The following is a 5,818-nucleotide window of genomic DNA, read 5'->3' as shown; positions in this document are numbered from 1 at the left end:
GATTTTGAAATCCCATTGTATTTTATAATTCAATTGCCTGTTCAGTTCAGTTGCTCAGTTGTGTCTGACTTTGCAACCCCATGGACTGCAGCACACCAGGCCTCCCTGTCCATCACCAACTCCCGGAGGTCACCCAAACTCATGTCCATTGAGTCAGTGATGTCATCCAACCATCTCATCCTCTGTCATCCCCTTCTCTTCCCACTTTCAATCTTTCCCAGCCTTAGGGTCTTTTCCAATGAGTCGGTTCTTTGCATCAGGTGGCCAAAGTATTGGAGTTTCAGCTTCAGCATCAGTCCTTCCAATGAATATTCAGGACTGATCTCCTTTAGGATGGACTTGTTGGATCTCCTTGCAGTCCAAGAGACTCTCAAGAGTCTTCTCCAACACCACAGCTCAAAAGCATCAAATCTTCAGTGCTCAGCTTTCTTTATAGTCCAACTGTTACATCCATACATAACTATGGGGAAAACCATAGCTTTGACTAGATGGACGTTTGTTGGCAAAGTAATGTCTCTGGTTTTTAAAATGCTGTCTAGGTCGGTCATAGTTTTTCTTCCAAGGAGCAAATGTCTTTTAATTTCATGGCTGCAGTTACCATCTGCAGTGGTTTTGGAGCCCAAGAAAATAAAGTCTGTTATTGTTTCCCCATCTATTTGCCATGAAGTGATAGGACCAGATACCATTATCTTAGTTTTCTGAATGTGGAGCTTTTAGCCAACTTTTTCACTCTCCTCTTTCACTTTCATCAAGAGGTTCTTTAGTTCTTCTTTGCTTTCTGCCATAAGTGTGGTGTCATCTGCATATCTGAGGTTATTGATATTTCCCCCAGCAATCTTGATTCCAGCTTGTGCTTCTTCCAGCCCAGCATTTCTCATGATGTACTCTGCATATAAGTTAAATACGCAGGGTGACAATAAACAGGTTTGACGTACTCCTTTCCTGATTTGGAACCAGTCTGTTGTCCCTGTCCAGTTCTAACTATTGCTTCTTGACCTGCATACAGGTTTCTCAGTTCAGTTCAGTCACTCAGTCTCTCTTTTCGACCCCATCGACTGCAGTATGCCAGGCTTCCCTGTCCCTATGCCAAAGTATGGTTAAAATAGACAAAACCCATCAACATGTAAAAACTACCTTATGAAAGACCTTATCATCTGTATCCAATCAATTCTTGTTTTCCTCCATTTCCTTAAGGTTTCCCTTTCTTTGTTTTTTTCTTACATTTGACATGGAAAATTGCACTTACTTTTCCTGAACTTATTCTAGGTCAGATAAAGCCAGAGCCTAGGGACAAGCTTCAGAGAAAATAATTTGTTTGTTTGTTTGTTTGTTTTATATATGGCTGCACTGGGTCTTAGTTGTAGTGGTTGGAATCTAGTTCCCTGAATAGGGATTGACCCCAAGTCCTTGCATTGGGAGTACAGAGTCTTAGCCACCAGACCACCTGGGAAGACCTCCTAGAGAATAGTTCCTTATACACTCTAAATGTCTGCAAATATCTTCTGTTTTTGCTTGTAATCTTGACTTCACTTTGTCATGTTATCTGAAATGACTTATTTTCCTTTAATAAATGAAGCAGAGTCCAAAGGCCCCCTTCTCCCTCTGTTGCCCTGACCTGGGTGGGGGGAGGGATACAGCTTCACCCCCAGTCCATCTTCCTGGGTCACCGCTGGCTGCCTGCCTGGATATGAGGTCTCACTTGGCCTCCTGGAGCCCAAAGCACTCACTCTTGGCTCCAGACTAGCGCTTCCTCTTTTTAACAGAGACCGGCTCTTCTCACCTCTCCATGGCTCTGATTAATCATCTTTTGTTAATCCTAATAAAAGATGGTTCCAGAGAAGCTACAGAAACACTGGCCGGCAAGAAGTTATTGGCAGGAAATGTGATAGGGAGGCGTGCGTTCAGGTTCACGTGGAGTTTGTCCAGTGCAGTGGCTGTAGCAACTCTTGAATGAGTCTTTATCCTGGAGACTCTTACCTTCACGGGGTAACATTCAAAAGGCCCCTCAGCTCCTGGCGCTGCTCTGCGGCCACAAGAGGTCCCTGTGCCCTAGGTTGTCAGAGGCACGGTCCCTACAGTCAGGTAAGCAGTCAAGCATCTCGTAGACCCCCATCTTGGAGCCTGAGATGCAAGCTGATATGCTGGGAATAGTTACAGACGAAAAGGAACTTTGCTGTTCAGTGTTGCCTATAGTGACCCCGGAAGGGGTGCCCACCCTGGAACAGTGGCCCCAGCTGCCCTGACCTGCTCCCACTCAGCTGTGGTTAACTCCAGGGAGTGCTGGGTCTTGAGAGCAGGCTGAGGTCAGGTCAGTTTCCTTTGGCGGACTCACCTTGAAAGCTAACAGAGTAGATAAACATTTATTGAGCACCTACTGTGTGCCAGGCTCTGTTCTAGAAGATCTGGGAAGGCAGTGAACAGAAAAGAGGAAGCACCTGTTTTCTAAGAGCTTATGTACCAGAAAGGGCAGTTATAAACAGACAGTATGTCTGGTAATGATCCGCCCAGTGAAAAATAATAGAGGCAAGAAAAGTCAAGAATAACAGGAATGAGAACATGAAATAAAAGACATATTGGAAATTAATAAATAAAACTATTTGCAGATGACATCTTGCGCATAGAAAATCCTGCAGAATCCACTAAAACACGGTCAGAACTAATGAGAGTTTAGGAACGTTGCAGAATACAGGATCGACCAGATGATGCAAGACTCAAGAGTATTTGCATATACTTGCAATGAACAATCTGAAAAGGAAATTTAAAAACAATGCGATTTACAGTAGCATCAAATAGACTGGAATACTTAGGAGTAAATTTAACAAGGGCATTTCAAAACATATTCAAAGCATATTTGTCTCAGCGCCCAGGCTCTCTCTGGTCGTAGCACATGGGGGTCTCTTGTGGAGCATGATTCCAGAGCACGTGGGCTCAATAACTGAGGTGTGCAGGCTTTAGTTGCCTTTCAATAGGTGAGAATGCGGGCTCAGTAACTGAGATGTGCAGGAGTTAGTTTCCCTTTAGCACGTGAGCACTTGGGGTCTTAGTTCCCTGACCAGGGATTGAACCTGTGTCCCCTGCATTGGAAGGCAGAGTCTTAACCACCGGACAATCAGGGAAGTCCCTTGGAAAACTTAATATCGTTAAGAAGGCAATACTTACCAACATTATCTATGACTCAGTGCAATCCCTGTCAGAACCCCAATTGGCTTCTTTGTAGAAATTTGCAAGCTGATCCTAAAGTTCACATGAGTCCTGAATAGTCAAAATAATCTTTAGAAAGAAGAACAAAGTTGGGGGACTCACTTCCCAATTTCAAAACTTACTATAAAGCAACAGTAGTTAGACAGTTTGTGGTACTGGCTTAGGATAAACTTATAGGTCAGCTGGATAGGCATAGGAAAGAGAACGAATTTGAATCTCTTCTTCCCACCATATACAAAAACTAACTCAAAATAGAGACTTAAAGGTAAAGCCACAGCTATACAACTTCCAGAAGAAAAGTGAAAGAGAAAATGAAGTCACTCAGTCGTGTCTGACTCTTTGCGACCTCATGGACTGTAGACTACCATGCTCCTCCATCCGTGGAATTTTCCAAGCAGGAGTACTGGAGTGGGTTGCCATTTCCTTCTCCAGAGGATCTTCCCAACCCAGGGATCAAACCCGGGTCTCCTGCATCATAGGCAGACGCTTTACCATCTGAGCCACCAGGGAAGTCATGGGGTAAATCTTCTTAATCTTGGATTTTGCATTGGATTCTTAGATATGGCACCCAAAACACAATCAACAAAAGAAAAAAAGACACATAAATTGTCCCTTATTAAAATTTAAAGCTTTTGGACTTTATTGCAAATTGAATATTTGTTAAGAGACTCAAGATCTAGAATATGTAAAGAACTCTTACAACTGAATGAGAAGAAGACAAATAACCCAGTGAAAAGATGAGCAGAGGCTCTGAATGGGCGTTTCTCCAAAAAATAGGCACAAGTGGACAATAAGCACCTGAAAAGAGGCTCAGCACCCTTAGCCATCAGGGAAGAGCAAATCTTTTGATTTCCACATCTTTGGTTTTCCACAAAGATATCCCACTTCGTACCCATCAGAATAGCCATTATCAGAAAGTCAGATAATAGTGTGTGGACCAGGGTTCTTGGCTTCCTTAATCAATAGAAATTATTAATAGTAAGAGGTCAGACAAGAAATTCAGGCAAGGCTTTGTTGGGACCCCTGCTGCAGCAGGAGGGAGCAAGAGCAAGTCACAGGTTCCCTGCTCGTCCCCTAAGGGGAGCTGCAATATGAAACAGGACTACCTGAGCTTTCCAAGAGCAAGAAGCAGACACTTGTTGAATTAAAGCCAGTGAGATTTCTCTTTGGGGGCAGCAGGTATTTTGACTCCAACCTATTATGCCTTTTCCCCCCCATTTTTCACAAGTACAGAGCTTCACAATACACACTACAGTGCTAGACTCTTTCAGTTCAGTTCAGTTCAGTTCAGTCGCTCAGTCGTGTCCAACTCTTTGCGACCCCATGGACTGCAGCATGCCAGGCCTCCCTGTCCATCACCACCTCCCGGAGTTTACCCAAACTCATGTTCATTGAGTCGGTGATGCCATCTAGCCATCTCATCCTCTGTCGTCCCCTTCTCCTCCTGCCTTCAATCTTTCCCAGCATCAGGGTCTTTTCAAATGAGTCAGTTCTTCGCATCACGTGGCCAAAGGATTGGAGCTTCAGCTTCAACATCAGTCCTTCTAATGAGCATTCAGGACCAATTTCCTTTAGGAGAAAATAGCTGGAAATTGACTGTTGCCTCTCGAGTTTAATTCTCCTTGCTGTCGTCTCCTTACCTAACAAGATAGTTTATGCTTTTTTGAATATTCTGATCACTTTTGGGATCATGATAGTAGAAGTGTGGGCACATTTCATAATTCCCAGAAGGTACTCAGTGAAGTTGGGCCAAAAGCCCTCCAGATATTAATGGAGGCAATCTATTCAAATTCTAATAAATGGCACTAGACCTTCTCCCATAATTTTTCTGGTAATTGGAAGCAAAACTGTGAACAGTTCATTCAGTGGAGAAGAACATTAGGCTGCTCTCTGGAAGCCATGAGCACTGACTGAGCTTTGCCTTAAATGTTCCTGCCTTTGCTCATTTTCTCTCTTAATTCTGCCCACTCAACCCTGTTCTCACTTTCTTGTTAGCTGGAAACTAGTCTGTGGGATCTAGAAGTAAAATGGGGAGAGAGATGTTTAGGATAATCAAGATCATGTTTTATTTTTAATCCTAAGCCCACAATCCAACTCTTTTTTTTACCCATCATATCCCGATTACAAGAAAACCCTTTGAAGATCCATAATAACAGCTCATTTTAGTTGGAAAATGAACATCCTGGCAGGCCAGAATTCCACTCCTGAGAGAATCTAAGAGCTGGACGTTAAACTTAGCGTCTACTCTTTACCCTGCACTGACTCAAATACTGTGTAAGTAAAAGCAAAGTGAAAGTGAAAGTCACTCAGCTGTGTCCATCTCTTTGCAACCCCAGGGACTGTATAGTCCATGGAATTCTCCAGGCCAGATCATGGAGTGGGTAGCCTTTCCCTTCTCCAGGGGATCTTCCTAAGCCAGGGATCAAACCCAGGTCTCCCACATTGCAGGCAGATTCTTTACCAGCTGAGTCACAAGGGAAGCCCAAACACTGTGTAAGGGATTGAAAGAATACTAGTCTCTAACATTTGGGGAAATTGGTCTGCCTTCCTTTTCTAATGAATAGCTCACTCTCTTAGTTCCTAAGGGACAGGTGACTAGGCATGGAGACGGTGCTGG

At 43.6% G+C, this 5,818-nt stretch overlaps 1 non-coding gene across 1 annotated transcript; it reads right to left on the bottom strand.

Moving 5' to 3' along the window:
• Positions 1-3,639: 3,639 nt before the first annotated feature.
• TRNAH-AUG (transfer RNA histidin (anticodon AUG)) lies at positions 3,640-3,711 on the bottom strand. The gene has a single exon. It is a non-coding gene; the product is annotated as a tRNA-His (tRNA).
• Positions 3,712-5,818: the final 2,107 nt, after the last annotated feature.

The sequence above is a fragment of the Dama dama genome, chromosome 19 (genome assembly GCF_033118175.1).
Source record: "Dama dama isolate Ldn47 chromosome 19, ASM3311817v1, whole genome shotgun sequence".
Lineage (NCBI taxonomy): Eukaryota > Metazoa > Chordata > Mammalia > Artiodactyla > Cervidae > Dama > Dama dama.
This window is presented reverse-complemented; position numbering and strand designations above follow the sequence as displayed.